Source organism: Equus przewalskii, chromosome 22 (assembly GCF_037783145.1).
Source record: "Equus przewalskii isolate Varuska chromosome 22, EquPr2, whole genome shotgun sequence".
NCBI lineage: Eukaryota > Metazoa > Chordata > Mammalia > Perissodactyla > Equidae > Equus > Equus przewalskii.
In genome coordinates, this window is record NC_091852.1 from 32,908,098 (window position 1) to 32,926,477 (window position 18,380).

Here is an 18,380-nt window from a genome sequence, read left to right on the forward strand (position 1 = left end):
CAGTTTCTTTTAGTAACATTGGGAATCCTTGGCACCTTGCATCTCATAGCCCATCCAAACCTTTTCCATATTTCCTAATAAGTGAAGTATCAACACAATCCCTATGGCATTTACTGCTCCCTGGCAAAGAAAGTATTTAATTAGAAACACTTAAGACTTCCCCTCCCACAGCCAGATGCCTCCCCAAGGATTGTCCTCTTATCTCAGCCAATAATCGCTGGCAGGGAGTTTATCAGACACCTTGGGAGATAAAAGATCAGCCATTGCATTTTACTTTGCTTTCTATCAACATAAAATGGTCTACACTTCCCACTTAGCTCATAATACACCTATAATAAGCCCTATGTATTTTCTTTTCTGCAAATTGAGGTGCTCCCCAGTCAACAGAACTTAGTTCATTGTAGTCTTTCAAGACCAAGCTACACAATGCTCCACACACTCAGGGTTACTGTATAATAATTCTGTAAGTCACAAGGTGCCCGCAAGTCATGAGAATCTGCACATGGGTTGACCTTGCCCAAGCCGCACTACTTGAATGGAATGCCAAATTTTATAGAAAAATACTTGGGGAACTAAAGGCTTAAGTTATATTCCAGGTATCTAGGTTTCTGTTTTTTATCTTGTTAGTAGGAAGCAGGCTTACTAAATGTTACTTTGTTTGAGTTTATCTCACACTATATTCTATCAATGTCCCCCAGTTGAATTTTGGGGAACCTCCTATGAGCTGAACATGGAACAGGTGCCAAAGGGCACATGTGCATAAATAAAAGTCCTTCCAAGCACCATGTTAACGTTCAAGTCATTCTGGCCAAGGCAGTCCTGGCGGCTCTGCCTAAACGGCAGTTTCTCAGTTTCAAGGTGTTGTGTCGTAGAGAAGCACTCACTCACTGCATAGATTTTGGGGTCTATAATTGAGATTCCCTCATCTTAAAAAGGAGATGGGGAAAGAGAGGAAAAGAACTAAAGCCTATCAAACTCCACTATGTGTCTGACATTGTTTCAGAGACTTTGCAAATGCCGTCTCGTAACACGTGAGGTACTTTCCATGGGCCTCATAAGAACCCTATTGAGGAAATTCTGTAACGAACTTGTACTCATCTTCCAGCATCCTTTCCTTGGAGTAACCATCCCTCACATGCGCCTTTAACCCTGATGAGCTGTCAGCAACCAAGCCATAAGCCTTTAAAGACACAGGTGGTTCTTGGGTCCAGGCTGCACTGAGCAGATTTCTTCTGTGAACTATGCCTTCTAGAAGAGCATCTCTGTCTTTTGATTGGCTCAATAAGGGACCTTTCTCCTGCCACCTGTTGACAGGCATCCTTCAGGATGAAATAAAATACAGAGAGAAGTAGAACTGAGAGACAGAGAAAGTACCAGAACTTTGAACGGTTATTTGAGCTCCTGGTCCTAACCTTGCCTGAAACTGAACAGACTGCTATGGATTTCTCATACTTTTTTCCCTGAATCCAGTTTGTTTATGTCACTTGTAACTAAAAAAGGGTCCTAGACAAATAAAACAGCAATTTTATTTATGTTATGAGTGAACAAACCAAGACTCAGAGAAGAAAATTTCCTTGCCCCCAAAGTGGCAGGGCCAGGATTAAATCCAGATCTTTTTGTCTCCAAAGTTCGTGCTCTTTCTATCCTGATGCCTCCCTAGAAGGTCAGGAGAAGCTGTGGAACTCTTTCCATATGTCTGAATTCTCCGAGGGTTGAATCATGACTATGAAACAAAGAGTCTGCTGTGGATTTCACGTTCGGTTTAAGCCAATATGAGCCTGATCAGGAAAGCTTAGTAACGAAAGGCTCTGGAATGGAACCAACCTGCCTGCACTGAGTGACTCCAACTTCCCACTGGGCAGCTTGGGTGAGCAAGGGGGACAAGGACAAGCAGAACACTAAATTCCAGGTCAAAGACAAGCGGATAAGCTCCCTTGAGAACAAGATGAACAAAACAGCTTAAGGATACACCCAGGGACAGCTTCAAATAATGAGAAATAGCTCAGGCCATCCCAGGATGCAGACCAAGGATGTACAGAGGAGTGGGAGACAGACTTCAGAGGAAATGAGGGTGTTCGGTAGTTCCCAATCAGAGGAATTCTGATGGGGTTCTTGCTGGAGAATTTTGGTGTGATGAGGTTCTTGGATGGAAATGCTGGAAAATTCTAGCTACAGTAGCTAGTCTAAGAATTGTCTGCAACCATGGACAGCACTGGAAACACTCAAGGTCATACTGGTCATTTTACTCACTCATTCATTCATTCACTTCCTCAGCAAATGTTTATTAGGCACTTATTATATGTCAGGCTCTGTGCTGAGTACTGGGAATTCAATGATTGAGAGGGAATTCCTACCCTCAGGGTTTTAAAGTTGGAAGCCACCTATAGCAGTCATTGGCAATTGTGAGAGAGAGAGAGAGAGAGTGTGTGTGTGTGTAACAGACACAGAGGGAGATCCGGCCTGTTAATAATGAGGATTTCAGAACCACCATTTATGCCAGCAGAGATTTATTTTCTTCTAGAGAGCCATCTACTTGGCAAATACTCCTAGAAGGAGTAAAGCCTTATTTAACGAGAAGTGTGTGAGCGGAAATTCTGATGGCTGGTAGAAAGCCTTGGGATGAGGACCAGGATTATGGAAGGGGAAGGAAGAGCACTCAGCCCAAGGAGAAAAAGAACTTCTGAAAGTGGAGCTGGGGAGGTTTTCAAAGACAGCCATGCCCCCTCCCTCCTGATTCCCTGACTTAAATGAGGCGTTCAGCTTGGACCCAGTACAACAACTGGAACAGGGAGGCAGGAAGCAGTCAGCTCTCAGTGGGTAACCAATTGGTCAGTAACACTGTATGGTGCTTTATGGATTGTAAAAATGGTTTTCATGTACATTATCTCACCTAATCCTTATAGCAAGTTAGAGAGGCAGCTCTGACAAATGTATTTTTCAGATGTGGAAAATGAGGCTCATGGAAGGGAATTGACTTGTCTCACTCACACAGCTTGAAACATGGTAGGTATGGGACCAGAGCCCCAATCTTTTGGGTGCAAACCTCACGTCTTCCAACTAACTGCATGTTATTTCTGCTCCAACCTAGGAAGCTCCGCCATTGAAATAGGCTGAGAAAAGAGGCTAATTAACAATCAGAGAGCTATTCAGGTGGCACAGTCCCTTTTTGAAGAAGAATGCTAGCCTGAAGACAGTGTACCCCATCAGCCTTAAAAGAGCATGATTGCTTTTTACTCACTCAATAATTTGGTTAATGAGCATTTCCTTGGAGAGAAATGACAACTGAGATAACGTGTAAAGCTCCCAGCACAGAGCCAGGCACTTAGTAGGCCCTCAATTATTGCTAAATTCAGGATCCACACCCGGCCTTCCTCTCCAGCCGTATTTCACACCACTCATCCACCAGTCACACTGGTCTGCTTTAAATTCCTCTAGCACTTGTAGGTACTATCATGATCCCAGTATAACAGATGGGCAAACAGAGGCACAGAGAGGTTAAGTAACTTGCCTAAGGTCACACCGCAAGTCAGTGGGGCAGTGAGGATTCAAACGCAGGAAGTCTGGTTTCATGGCCCATGTTCCACCCCACTGACTTCTCCAAGGCCTTAAGTGGGTGAATAGGAGAGAAGAACAATCTAGCGAGAGGCAAGAACCTCTGTTGACCTCACAGTTTTTGTTGCAGGCTTGCATGAACTTATATATAAAAAGCAATTAGAACATGGCTGGCTCAATTAACGTCGGCCATCATTATTACTCACCACATAGAGTTCACCTCAAGAACCAGCTCCTCAGGGAACCTTCTCGGCTCCCGCTGTCTGGATCTGTTCCCCCTGTTACACCTTCTTATAAAAGGCTATACTTTTTAGAGCACTTATCTCAGTTTGTAATTATACACCTATTTGTGATTTATTTAATACTTCATTTTCCTCTGTATCCCCGTGCCTAGCCTAGGCAAAAACAAACAAACAAAAAACTCCAACTTATGAAGTATTTCTTGAATGAATGGATGAGTGAATGAAACATTCCTTGCCGCCTTAGAGTCCTACATTTCTCTCCCTGTGGTGGGAGGAGAATATTCTTCTTTGTTTCTCTTCATGCCATCTTGGGACTCTCACGCGTTTCCCACAGCTAATCTGCATGGTGTTTACAGGTGCCTTCTGAAAACCGCCCACTCCCACTTTCTAAACCCAGCCAAGCTATGTCTCTGAAATGTCAGCCTCTCCCGTTATGGCTCCTTCTCCAAAGCAGCGAGAAATTCAGACAAGGAAAGTTTTCAGTTCCTCTCCTCATCGTGCCAATTGTATAATGAATCTGTGGGATTGAGTTTATTTCCAAATTTAGACCCACTCTGAGCACAATGGAAGCTTCTAAACTCATCCCAGTGGATCTCAAACCCACTTTTGACTTTTAAAGATTACAGATTTTTCTGAGTTTTGATGAGTGGTGAGTGGGAACAGAGAGTTCCAGAAAACATAGTGGTGTAGTTTCTGCTCATCGTGTCCTTTTTTCCTCTCGTCTAGATGTGGTTCTTTAGAAATTGCACTCTCTTTCTGCTCCTCTGATTACACACTTTAGAGACGAGCATTCCCCTTGCCTTTCAAAGAAGTTATTTCATTTCTGTGCTGATAAAATAAAGAGGCACTAATTCCTTCAAACTCCCCTTGGCCTTCCTTGATATAGAGATTTTCTTAACAGCCTCCTTAAGTTCTTTGCTCCCTTAATCTTAGCATTTTAAGTTTCTTTCTTTTGAAACCAACTTACTCACCAGCATGAGAAAATATGAGTTTTAATCCCTACTTTGCTATGTTACCTTGGTCTTTTCATCTGTAAAATTGGCTATACCTACTTCACAGGTTAATTGTGAGCATTAAAAATGAAATAATGGATGTGTCATGAAGTTTTAAATGGAGCCTTTCTTTGTTTCCGTTGAAGCTCCAAAGCTGAGAACAGAAGGTGGCGAGGACTCTGATGTTCTAAGCAGAGATGCTGGACGATCTAAGCACCATTTCCCCCGTCTCCTCTGTGCCCTCGATCCCATTTTCCCCTGCAGGGCTGCATCCAAAGAACCACAGAGGAAAGAGCCATAGACAGCATCAAGCCCAGATTGCAATACAAACCAGAGATGTAACCTCCCTTTGTCTTCCTCTCTCCCCATCCTGGAGGAGGCAGAGACTTCGGGGAGAGTAGGCAGGATGAGAGGAACAAGAAGACGGAAGAGGCATAGCTGCCTCACCTCTTTCCCACTGCTGCTCTACAGAATTCACTAATCAGTCCTACGCTTCCTGGGGAGCAAAGCTTTGAGTTGGATGAGAAACTGACGTTTTGATATTGGAACAGACTAACAATTCAAGCACAGGTCTCCATACTAATCTCTTATCCAAACCCTTGGGGCCAGATAGATTTCAGAATTCAGAACTTTTTTGACTTTTAGAAAGGGCATTTGATGCTTGTCCTGTTATCACTGGGTGGAGGTCAGCATCCCATAAGCAAACAGGTCAATATTTCTGCAGCAAAGTATATTGTTATCCACACAAGGTAGCAGACCACAACGACAACAAGTACCCTCACACCAGTTTGTGTCAGGTTTTTTCACCAAATGTCTCTGTAGCAAACTTCAAAAAAGTTTTATTTTTAGAGCTTTGAGGATTGCATAATGCCTTATAAGGGACTGAGGAAAATTTCCTGAAAATGAGAATGTTTAGTGATGCCTGAAAGTGACCTGAGAAGCTAAAGAATCGGCCCAAAATATCCTCCAGGGACAAGAAATCTAACAAAGTAGGAAAGAGAGTAGTGTAAAGACTTTTCTGCTGGAACTCCATTGAATTCCACTCATTCAAGAAATCAGTTCCTTCTGTAAATGTGTGTCTCTGTTGCCTGGGCATTTTTCACACAGTAGGTGATTAATAAATGTTAACTGTCTTCCCTTTTCCTCTACTTATTCGTAAATACTGAATGATAGTCCATATCCTTTCCCAGATGGGAAGTTTAATGAAGCTTGAGCTTACTTTGCCAGGGCCCTTTCCAATGTTGCAGCGAAGCAGCAGCAACCAGAACCCCAAGATGGAACAGGAAGCACTGCCCCAATCTAGGGGTCACAATCTGAGATGTGGGGGCCAGGGACTGTTGTTGGGGTAGGTGGCCGACCAACACAAACCCTATGGACCCCACTTCCACACCCTATGACTACCTGCCCTTGGTGGGTCTCTTCAACAATCTCGACTCTGTATTTGTCCCCAACAAGACTCAGTAGGATTGACTAATCTGCTGCCTTTTTGGAAGTCCCCTTACGCCACCTCTGGAACTTGGGGAGAAGAGTGGGGCTGTGGAAGGGGCACTGGGGGTAGCAGGGATGGACGCAGTAGAGATGGGCCAACTACAGCAGCCACCATGGGGGGCCCTGCCTGGGGACCAAAGGGCTGGAATTCTTCAAGGGCTTGGCCCCTGATGCCCACCAAGAAATACTAACTGAGCAAGAAACCACAGAAGCAGGTGTAGACAAGTTGTGAAGCTGAAATTTCTCTATAAGGTAAACGAACATTTTTTCAGCAACTCTGCTAGGAGCCTGGATTATCTTTCTACTATCGCCATAGAAAATTGTATTAGAAAATTGCTATCATACAAAGAGGCACTACAAAATATGCAGCCAAATATGAAGGAAAATGTATTACTGACACATGCCAGGCAAAACCAAAACATTATGCTATTTTTCAAGATTTTGTGAGGCTTGTGATATGCATCAGCAAATAGTTTATAATTTGGTATGCTTTCTTTTCTTATTCAAAATAACTATTCATCTTCGTGCCTAATTTTGTACTTGTAATATTTTATTCTATTATTAACATTTTATTATTTTTCACAAAGAGGCCCCAAGCTGTGTAAGTTTCAGATCCTACAAACTGAATATACTTGACTTCCTACTTTATTTTACTGTTCACCTAAGTCTTGCATTTTTATTTTGATCATTTTCTATGCTGATTGGGGAAGGGGAGATTGCCTGAAGATGGAGAGGGGGGTTGTAGTGGGAGATTCACCCTCTGAAATGCATGGACCTGCTGCCCCCAAGGAAAACTGGGCACGACCAACATCCTAGGAGCTTGGGATGGTGGAAAGGTTTGCCAAAGTTTAGATCTTCAGAGAGAAGCAAATTGTCGCTTGAAGAAAGAGGGGAGAGGGCCAGGCTGCTGCAGGAGGTTTAAAGGCCAAGTGTCCTACATCTTTCTTTTTCTTTTTTTTGTGTGAGGAAGATTGGCCCTGAGCTAACATTTGTGGCCCATCTTCCTCTTTTTGCTTGAGGAAGATTGTTGCTGAGCTAACATCTGTGCCAATCTTTCTCTGTTTTATGTGGGATGCCACCATAGCATGGCTTGACAAGCAGTGCTAGGTCCCTGCCGGGGATCCAAACCCACAAACCTGGACCACTGAAGCAGAGTGCGCAAACTTAACCACTACACCACCAGGACAGCCTCTCCCATGTCTCTCTTGAGAAGAAATGGATAACAATTCCAGAAATGGTAAAAATAAAGGCTTAATAAAGATAAATTATTAGGAGGGATCGTTTTTGGAGAAACTGTAAATGTAAATAAATACGGAGAGATGCTGGAAGCACATGTTCATTGAAATTTTGAATATGCAGATTGGGTTTATTCTAAATCACCTCACCCTTACCTGTTCCTGAACTTCCCTCCTTACTCATCCCTAAGATGATAAAGGTTTCAAAGGAAAACACAAATTTTTCATTGAGTTTTGCTGTAACTTGGAAGAGAGTAGGTGAGGGTGCTTGGCTGAAAGGGGAGAAGAGAAGTATTTTCTGGAAAGGTGGGTTTTGGAGAGCAGTTGCTGATAAGAGATACCGCACATGGGTTTGTTAGGTTTTTTAAGGAGACAGAAGAAAAAGGTTAGAGTTCCAAAACTTTCTCTTTGATTGGATGGCAGAAAGAGCGAGAAAAAGGGACCACCAGAACAGGCTAGGGCACTCCGTTGCTACAGACAAATGCTCCAAGAAGAGGCCCTGCTACCAATGCACGATTCCTGTGACTGTCAACCCCCATCGCACAGGCTGCTTGCAGAAGAAAGGGACAGGTGACAAAATTTTCTTTTCTCTGTGACACAGGTTAGGCATGGGAATCCAAACAATCTGGCATATATGCATAATGTTTGTGTAGTAGAGTACAATCAATTGCATGGTGGGGGCAGCAGGTGAGCACAGCGGACATTGATGGGGTTGTCTACCCAGAACCCCTCTCTCATTTCCCCTGGGAACAGCTCATTCCTCACCCAGAAATCTCCTTTGGGAAATTTCATTGCCTTATGTCACCTCCTCCTTTTGGAAATTGTTGACTCATCTAGGAGTGAGGATCTAATCCAAGCCAATCTAATCAGAATCCTTCCTTCCCAACAGCTTAAATAAAATCTGAACGGACAGTGGCAGTTTCTCTCGGATGGTAAGAGTTGCACGACATAACCCCAAGGTTTATTGCAGCATTATTTACAATAGCCAAGACATGGAAGCAACCTAAGCGCCCATCAACAGATGATTGGATAAAGAAGATGTGAGATATATATATATACAATGGAATACTACTCAGCCGTAAAACAGAACAAAATAGTCCCATTTGCAACAACATGGATGGACCTTGAGGGAATTATGTTAAGTGAAATAAGCCAGTTAGAGAAGGACAATCTCTGTTTGACTCTACTCATATGAGGAATTTAAAAATGTAGACAAAGAGAACAGATTAGTGGTGACCAGGGGAAAGATGGGGTGGGGGGTGGGCATAAAGGGTGAAGGGGTGCACCTACAACATGACTGACAAACAATAACGTACAACTGAAATTTCACAAGATTGTAACCTATCATTAACTCAATAAAAATTTAAAAAAAAAAAAAAAAGAGTTGCATGACATAGAGTCCAGGAGGCGCTGGGTCTTGTGTCCCGGCTCATGGAGAAGGTCTCTCCGCAGCCAGTGGGAATGAAGCAAACAGCCAGCAGGGAGGAGAAGAGCCTGAAAGGGAGCCGGGTGTGTCGCCTCTGGTTCCAGCCCGGCCCAGCTATGTGCCTCTCCATCCCACACCTTAGTTCTTCACATTTCCTTGGACTCCAGGAACCAGTAAGTCTCCCCTTTCACCTGCTGGTTTAAGCTGCTCTGAGTCACTTAGAACCAAAAGGGTCCTATCTAACATGCAGCTTACTTGAAATATCTGATTAAACGAGATTTTGACACCTCTTTACTTCAACCCTGTTCACAAACGAAAACTTATTAGTTTGGTTTCCTGCCTTTAAAAAATGAAAAACAGTGAATACAATGGCTCCTTCTTTGATGATTTCACATTTCCCCGGGGTTGATGTCAGCACATCAGTTATCTAGGGCAGTGAGGATGAAGGTGTAAGAAACAGACATACAGACCCCAGGAAACAGAATAGATCTTGCTGAAAATAAATGTTTGAAAGGAGTTGCTCTCTTGAAATGAGTCGATTCATTTAACAAGCATTTCTCAAGCGCTTAGTCCGTGCTGGGCACTGTTCTTGGTGCTGGGGATATTAGCAAAACAGAGCTAAATCCACACCCTTGAAGAGCTTATATCCTAATCTCTTTGTCCTACAAGGGGAAATCAGAAACTTTCTGGATAATTTAGAATGCCAGTCAGTTGTGTGCTAACTAAGTTGGAAGTGCAGGCACCTTTGCCGGTGGCCAACCACACATGTTCTGCAGAAGGGAATGACGCTCTGCCTCCACCCACTTTTCCCACCCAAGATAATATGGGAAAAATTAGTTCCTTACATTCTATCAACAAAGAACATATCATCGTACCATTTCTTGCCTCTGCTAAACTGGGCTCCATTTCAACCAAAATTTAATGGTAAAAAATTAATATGTCCCACCTCCTTTCTTTCTCTGGTACATCCTGAAGTATATTTTTATCCATGTCACTGACACCACTATCATAGGCCAGAAAAAGTCTACTTGTCAAATTCCAAATATAACCTGCCCAATGTAGGGAGTAAAAGCATCAACAGTACTCTCTCCCCCTCTTCTTTCGCAATTTGTTTCCTTGAGTCCAATCTGGAAGTCATTCCGTTTGTCAGAAGGCCAGGGGGTGATGAAAGAACCCTCCCACCACTGAAGCGCCGGGGCAAAATGTAGAGGGAGAGCAGAGTCAGAAGACAGAAAGCCGCAGGACCCAGCCCACACTGAAAATGGCTCTTCCTCGTGAAAAATTAGCAGGTGCAGTTTTCAGAGCGTCTTTTGAGGAAGCAGTTTTCCTTCCCCATGGAGTTTACAAAGTCTCATTTTAAATCTGAGATGTGACTGGTTGCATTTGAAGACTTCAAATTATATGCAATTAGCAATGAAAGCCCTAGTAGAAGAAAGAACATCACAGTGCAGACAGACATGGGCTGGGCCAAAAACCACACAGGAAACATGGGAGGGGCAACAAGAAGGTGTCTGAGGAGACCCGAAATCCACCCCACACTAGAAGAGACAGTTTTCTTTGACACTGTTGACTAAAGTGTGTGCTTGTGTTTGTAATAAAAGTTTTATTTATTTTAAACCAGAGTCTTGGAGAAGAAATTGGATATTAATATCAGAACCATATGTGGAGTATTTGTAGCCGTTTTTTGCCTATAAAGTGTATCATAACTGCAGAGGAAACTGTGTATAAATTTCATTCCACAGAAGACATCCAGCTAATCTCTCTTCCATCTTCACGTGAGTTTTAAAGGAATGCTTTCACCAGTTAAAAGACAAATACAGTTTCATTGTTTTCTCATTGTACAAAATTGCAAAATTCAGAAAAGCAGAAAAACAAAAATCACAGTCTAAGAAACCAGTGATGCTCCGCCCATCGTGGAGAAATAACCACTGTTAAATATTTGATGTGCCTCTTTTCGGCCCTTATTTCCACGTGTTTCTGTTACTTGCTAGCGATCGCACTGCAACGCCGTACTGGAACCTCTTCTTTTCCCTCATTGGTCGTGTATAGAGAAGATTTCCCCTCCGCATTCATATCCCAGATGATTCCGGCTCTCACAAGGCTGCTTCGGTTCTTGGGAACTAGATTTGTGTCCATGTTCCAGGAAAATTTTCTCAATGAATTGTTAAAGTCAAAAGATGCGTCAATTTTAAAGACTTTTGACAAATATTGCCTATTTTTCCTCCAAAGAATGTGTGTTGTGCCCACCAACTTATACTCCCCATAGCAATGTCGGGAAGTGTCTCTCCTGTCTTCCAATATAAGGAATCATCCATTTTTTTTAAATCAATTATATGGGAGAAAAAAAGTGGCTCACTGGTTAAATTTGAATTTCTTTGAATGCTAGTAAAGACTTTACTATGTATTTATAGTCCTTTTGTATTTCTTTTTTGTATATTGTATTGCCTCTTTACATTTTTTTCATAATTTTTGAGTATTTTAAAATTAATTATCTTGCATTGAAATCTTGGAAGCAACCCAAGTGCCCATCAATGGATGAATGGATAAAGAAGATGTGGTGTATATGTACACAATGGAATACCACTCGGCCACTTTAGAATTTTTTTTTCAAGTTAGAAAAAAGTCCTCTTGAGTTGAATATATTTTATAAATTAATTTTGGAGAACTGATATTTTTACAAAATTCAACTGTTTTATTTAGGAATAAAGAATAAGATTTTCTGTAATCAAGACTTTAAAGAGTTTCTCTTTAAAAAACTTCTACTTATCTTCCTATAAACCCTATACATTACTTGTTTAGTCTACTCCTAATTATTGCATACATGTGTTACTGTCGTGAGTGAATTTCTTCCCATTATGTTTTCTAACTCACTATTTCCCAAGATGTCCTGTGAGGAGCAATAGTCCTAAAAAGGATCCAGAAAAGTTTCCATGGTCTAAACAGTCGAGGAAACATTTCTCAAACCCTTTGTGCCTGTGGCTAGTGAAACTTCTAGAGGAGGTCTTAGTATGAAATGTTTCCTAAATTTACCCGGTATAGAAACTTAATTTTGAGGAAGATTTTTAGGTTTCAGAGGGATTACTATTTTAGAGAACACACTCCAGGAAATTCTGCTCTCCAGTGTCATTAAGTATGATTTTTGCCTATTGCTTTGAGACCGATATCGATAAGAATAGTAATAAAGTATCTTCATATTTCAGTGTATATCTTTGTTGGCATGTATCTAGATAATTATATGGGATTTTCCCCCCTCCTTTGAATTATCGGTGTAATAGATTAAACAATAGAAGTCTTAACATTAACCCAAAATTCCTACAGAAAAAAAATACTTGATTCACTAATTTATTATGCTTTTAATATAGTGCTGGATTCAACATGTTAATATTTTACTAGGCTTCTTGCATCCCTATTTATAAGTTAAATTGGAGTGCATTTTCTCCTATCATCCCTTCCATCTTCCTTTTCTCTCTTCTCCCATCCCTTCTTTTCCTTCCTTCCTCTGGAATGTTTTAGAATCACGTAGGCTAGCTTCATAAAATGAATTCAATACTTTTTATGCCTTCCATATTTTTTATGCTCCCAACATGGACATTTTTGGAAACTTTGGTAGAATTTTCCTATAAAGTCAAGTGCAACACTTTTTTTTTTTTAATAAAGAAAAGTCTATATTAACTTTTAAAAGGGGTTTCATGATGATATGACTGCTTAGGTTTTATACTTCTAGACTCAATTTTTGGTAGCTTATATATTCCTTACAAAACATCCATCCCATCTAGGCTTTCAAATATGCCCACACAGAAATGTATAAAATATTCTTTTTATGATTAAAAATACTTAACCTTATCTTTGTGCATTTATGTCTTTTTCTCTCTTTTTTCCTTCCAAAAGGAACAACTCTTTATTTTTCCAGTCTATTTTCTTCTTTCTAAATCATTAATTTCCTGCTTTAAAAAAAAAAAAAAAAAAACCCTCTTGGGGCTGACCTGGTGGCCAAGTGGTTAAGTTCACGTGCTCCACTTCGGTGGCCCAGGGCTCCATCAGTTCGGATCCTGGGCGTGGACATGGCACTGCTCATCAGGCCACACTGGGGTGGCATCCCACATGCCACAACTAGAATATGCAACTATGCACTAGGGGGCTTTGGAGAGAAAAAGAAAAAAAAAGATTGGCAACAGATGTTAACTCAGGTGCCAATCTTAAAAAAAAAACCCTCTAGTCTCCACTCTCCTTAGTTTTATTTTGTTGTTTTACCCCTTCAGGCTTAATTCACTTATTTTCATTTTAAATAAGAATAGAAATGAAAAAGAATGAAAAGTTATAGTTTTTCTTTGATTATAATTTTGACCAAATCCTGTAAGTTTGATACTAAATATAGCAGACTGGTGAAAAATGCAAACTCTATAGACAGACTGTTTTATCTCAAATCCAGCTGCATCACTTATTCTGTGTGGCCTTGAGAAAGTTACTTGACCTCTCTGTGCCTCAGTTTGCTTAAGTGTAAAAGGAAGATGATAATAATACCACTTCAGGATTTTTGAGAGCATTAAATGAGATAATATATGTAATTATAGCAGTGACTGACATAGTAAGTGGTGAATAAATGCATAGTATGCTACCTTTTCATTTTCTAAGCAATCTGTGTTTTTAGTTTGAACTCTGTTTAACTCAGTTATTAGGTCTTTAATGATTTTTATTAATTGCTTGTTTTATTGCACTAAAGCTAGAGAATCTGGCCTATAAAATTTATAGCAATGTAGCTTTTGACGTAGACAGATGAACGAGGAAGGGAATTACATTTATTGAACATTGCTAGACATTGTGTTGCTGTGGTTGTTTGTTTTCAGAGGTTTATTATGGAAATACAGGAACCTGATACATGTTCATCTGTTAGCCAGTCTTGTAACTGCTCTGCTACGATGCTACACTTAAATTTGCTATTTTGTGTTTTATCTTTAGAGTGCACACACGCGCGCACACACAAGAACATCCACCATCTTCCTGGGGTTGCACACCTGCTTGGCTCTCCTCCAAAAAGTAGTTTACTGAAAACAGGAGGAAGACGTCGTGGAATTACTTGGGCGCTAAACAGATATTCCTAATATTCCCAGATTCATTTATGAGAGAGGAAATGGCTTCCCCACATGGTTTTTAAGTGACTTAACGAAGAAGGGGACCTGGCCTCTAAAGCTAATTCTAGGATGCATTTTTCATGAAAGTCTAAAAACAAGGCATGGAAGATAACTGAATGAGATGGGTCAACATTTAGCACCCCCTTCATTTAAGAGACGGCTAAAGTGGTCTAATTTAATGTGTGCTGAAAGGTCTTTCTGAGCCAAAATCTTGTTTTTATTGGCCTTCTTGATTCCTTTCCTTAAGACATGAGTTCTCACCCTTGGCTGCTCATTTTTAACTACCTGGAGAAGTTTAAAAAATAGAATGGATGCTGGGTCTCACCCGAGCCGAATGAACCATCCTCTCTGTGGAGGAGGGAACTTGGGCACTTTTCACATGATCTTCAGATGATTCTAACGTATGGCCGCGGTTGAGAACCACTGGGTTAAGACATTATCTGCCAAGTCCCCAACAAAAAGGGCATACTGAAGACCTTGCACACAGTCTTAGCTCTTAGCATTGAGTCACCTTCCAGTTTAGCCAAAAACAGAGAGACTGAAAGAAGAGGCTACGGGGTGGAGACATTGGTGGAGACTTTAGAAAAAGCTTGGAGTTTGGAGACTGAGAAAGGAGGATAGAAATGAAAAGGTGGAGGTATAGGAGACACTGGGCAGCTACCACTAAGCTGGGAACCTGCAGGACATGAGGGAGGACCTGGGGGTGGGGAGACGTAGGGGTCAGATGGAGGAAGTCGGTTGCAAAGCAGAGAAGAGGTGAAAGAGAGCTCACGTCTCCGCAGAGCCGATCACGCACAGGATGCTGTGCTGAAACCTTTGCAGACGTGAGCTCGCTCAATTCTCACAACTCCCCTCTAAAACAGGAGCTATCTTCCCCATGTTAAAAACGGTGAAATTGAGACTTAGAGCCATTAGCCAACTTTCTACCAACTCAGTAGGCGAGGTGGATGTGAATTCATGCTCGTTCCTCTAGCCAGCTGTGTCTCTGGGGTGGCACGAGAGACCCTACCTTCTGCAGACTTCCCGAAACTGGTTCTGGTTCCAGGAATGGAGTTGTAACAAGTTCTCGGTGTGATGGTTACGCCCCTAAATGTTTCAGGCCTGGTCGCTCATACACCAGCTCTTCTCAAACTTCAGTGAGTCTGTAACTCTCTGGGGATCATGTGAAAATGCAGATTCCAGCTCGGTGGGTCTAGGGTGAAGCCTGAGATTCTGCATTTGCAACAAGCTCTCAGATGATGCCCAAACTGCTCAGCCTTAGACCGCAGTTGGAGTAGCAAGTTCCTCTACCACGCTGCCCAGAACCTCACCCATACGGAGGCCAAAACTTGAATCCCAAACAGTCAGGATTCTGCAAGCAGCTAGGCTAGCCTGAACACTCAAAGGCGTGTCTGCTAATAGCTGCTCAGCTGGCTTCTCACCAGGGGAGCAGGCTCGGCTTGCTCATCTGTCAGAGGAAAAAGCCAAAGCCATTGGCGAGCACCTGCTCCGCGCCCTCAGGAAGCCAGCACTGAATTCAGCCCCACAGCAGCCGAGCTGCGGAGAGAGAGGATTTACAGACAATTGCCTGCAACCAGGGTCCGGCACAGGCCCCAGCACACGGCCTGTGACCAATTCCGTTTATGCCAAATGGCTGGACCTGGGAAATTGCAAGGAAAATAGCTAACCTCCCAGAGGTGGGGGTTGGGATCTTTTTCTTCCTCTTTTTTTAATCAGTACAACATTTGGGATCTATTACCGTGACTTTTAGGTTTTCCTGGTGTGTGGGCTTTATGAGATTTCACCTTCATTTGGGAGTATTTCAGATTTAGGAGTTTAATTCTGTTATCTTCCTTCCTTGATCATAAAAACAAAGGTACTGAAGGAGAACTTGTCACTCCAAGAGGAAAAGAAATTGTTTTTCTCCATTATCTCCAAAAGAAGCTTGGTTCTTTGTGAAAAATTAATCACCCTATCTTTTACAAATTTAAGCTCATTGGCATCACAGGGGAAATTATCTCTTCCACACTTGAATCAAGCAAAAGCAAGTCCATACGCCTGGTCCTTAATCTCTCTTAGTTTTCTTCCAATTAGATGCAATCTTTTTCCAATACTCTAATTAATACTTCCACATTAAATATTAGGCCTTGTAAGAGAAAAATCATCTGTAATATAGTCGCATCAAGCCAAACAGGATTTCAAGCCCTTGCCCTTAATCTTTCTTTCAATTTTCTGCCATTTAGAAACAATTTTTTCCCCAACACTCTAATGAATGCAAATGATATTCGTGATTAGTTAGTATTATGCTAATCTGAGCCTGGAATTTACCTAAATCTGCATGGTGTTGTCTGAGCACCAGATTGCTTTGGGTTTCTGAGGAAAATTACATTAGCCTGCCAGATGTACAAAACATGATAGAGTAGAAATCTGAGCAAATAATCAAGATTACATTAGTTTTGTTTCTTAATGAACAACTGTTGGCATTAGGGATTACACACAAATTATGGTTTTCCTCTCTGAGCTCAAGCAGCTAAGCAGCTGTTGTGAAGGTCCCCTTTTCCTGACTACCCCTAAATAGATTGGGAGCCGCCAGGGCAGGGGAAAGCATCTAAAATTTCACATAATTTAATTTGTTCCATTACAAAGTAATCATCACTCCGAGGTCCACGGCTAACCTCCAAATTTCCCCCCACCAACCTCTCTCTGGAATGCGGGAGCAATTCAAGGGAGAATCGGGGACAGAAACTCAATGTGCTTTTCTTCTCTCCCGGCTTGGAGGGATGTGGGTTACATGCCGCCGAGGCGTACCTGTACCCTCTGGGCCACTTTCCAAAAGGGTGCCTGCCTAATTCCTGCTACTTGGGTGACACAGATGGAATGCTGCTGATAAGGATTATGTAGGTAACACAGTACATCTGGCTACAGTCTCAGAGGCTGGGTAAACCAGAAACTTGCAGAAACAGCAGCCATCTGAGCTTAGACCCTTGTCCTATGTTATTTGATCCATGTCTGTGAAGTTTCACTATAATGAGATCCTTGTCCTGCAGTGGATGTGTAGTGTGTGGTGTGGTGGTAGCGGTGGTGGTGATGTGTAGGTAGGGGCGTTTTAATAGCCCATGGCCCTGTTCCTGGACATTTTTCCTTTAAATCAGTCAGCAAAATAGCAGGGCTGTTGGTGTGGATTTCTCTGCTCAATTTGAGCAGCCTCACTTACAGCACGACGCCTTCTTCTATGTGCTATTTTCAGGTCAAGAACCACGCTCTCTCCTGCATGGGAAGTTTGCACATATTGATCCCTCTGCAGAAGTTAATCTTATCCCCTCTCTTATTTGCATCTGGAGAAACTACACTGCCTTCAAGATGAGATAGATGCCTCTCTTATATAGTTCCATGGCAGCCAATACTTTACCAACAAAGGACTTGTCACCTTGCATTCTACACTAGACATAAGCTCCATGAAGAAGGGAACTAAGTCTGCCTTGTTCATACAGCATTTTTTGTACATGCTCTATGAAAATTTGTTGACAGAATAAGTAGATTTACGCAGTTGCTAATGCAGTGCTAATGGGAAGGGAAAGGTTTGGGTCTCTCTACCATTGTAAAGATGGATGTTCTAAACGATAAAACATTAGCAACAAGGTCATCACAAAGATATTTATGTTTTGTATAGAGGTTTAGGATCTGTCAACCCATGGCCTTGTGTTTTGGGGCAAGATAAGTAATGAAGGACAGGTGTTTATGTCTGTGGACACAGGCAGCTCTTGACTTGCTCTACTTGGCTGAGCATGGCTGCCTTGAGAATGGAACTTCTTTTCCTGCCTCCTGTACCTGCCTCTATGATCATTCCCCACCAACTGAGAGGCCCACTCCTGGTAAGAGTCTCACTGATCAACACTACCCATTATTCAACTAGATTCCCCAGCTCTCATCGTGATCTAATATCCAGTAGAGGGATTGGGGATGGACTGGTGGGATAGAAGAAATAGAGTAGAAACGAGAAAGGGAATAGGAAGATGTCTCTTAGGTCCACCTTCAGTCCTAACCCCCAACCCCCACTACTTCTGTCCTTCAGCCTCCCTGCTCAAGAGAGCCATGGAAAGAAACTCAAGAGAGGAAGATGGAGAGAAGGGGAAACCAAGTCATAGGTGAAGGAAAGCTGCAGGACTGCTCCCTCTCCTCCTTGCCAATATTAGGAAAATGAAAGACAAAGGGGGCAGGAGGGAGGAGTAAAGGTTACCTCCTACCCCTCCTCCACCCTCTGTGTACTCTCCAGAGGCTGCCAGGCCATATTGCCAATTCTCAACTCTCCTTTCTGAGAGTTTAGAGTAGTGCGGTCC

General features: G+C 42.1%; 1 protein-coding gene across 9 annotated transcripts in view; it reads right to left on the reverse strand.

Annotated features, from left to right (window-relative positions):
* NFIB (nuclear factor I B) overlaps nucleotides 1–18,380 on the reverse strand; it is a 417,340-nt gene that overhangs the window by 384,968 nt on the left and 13,992 nt on the right. The window lies entirely within an intron of this gene.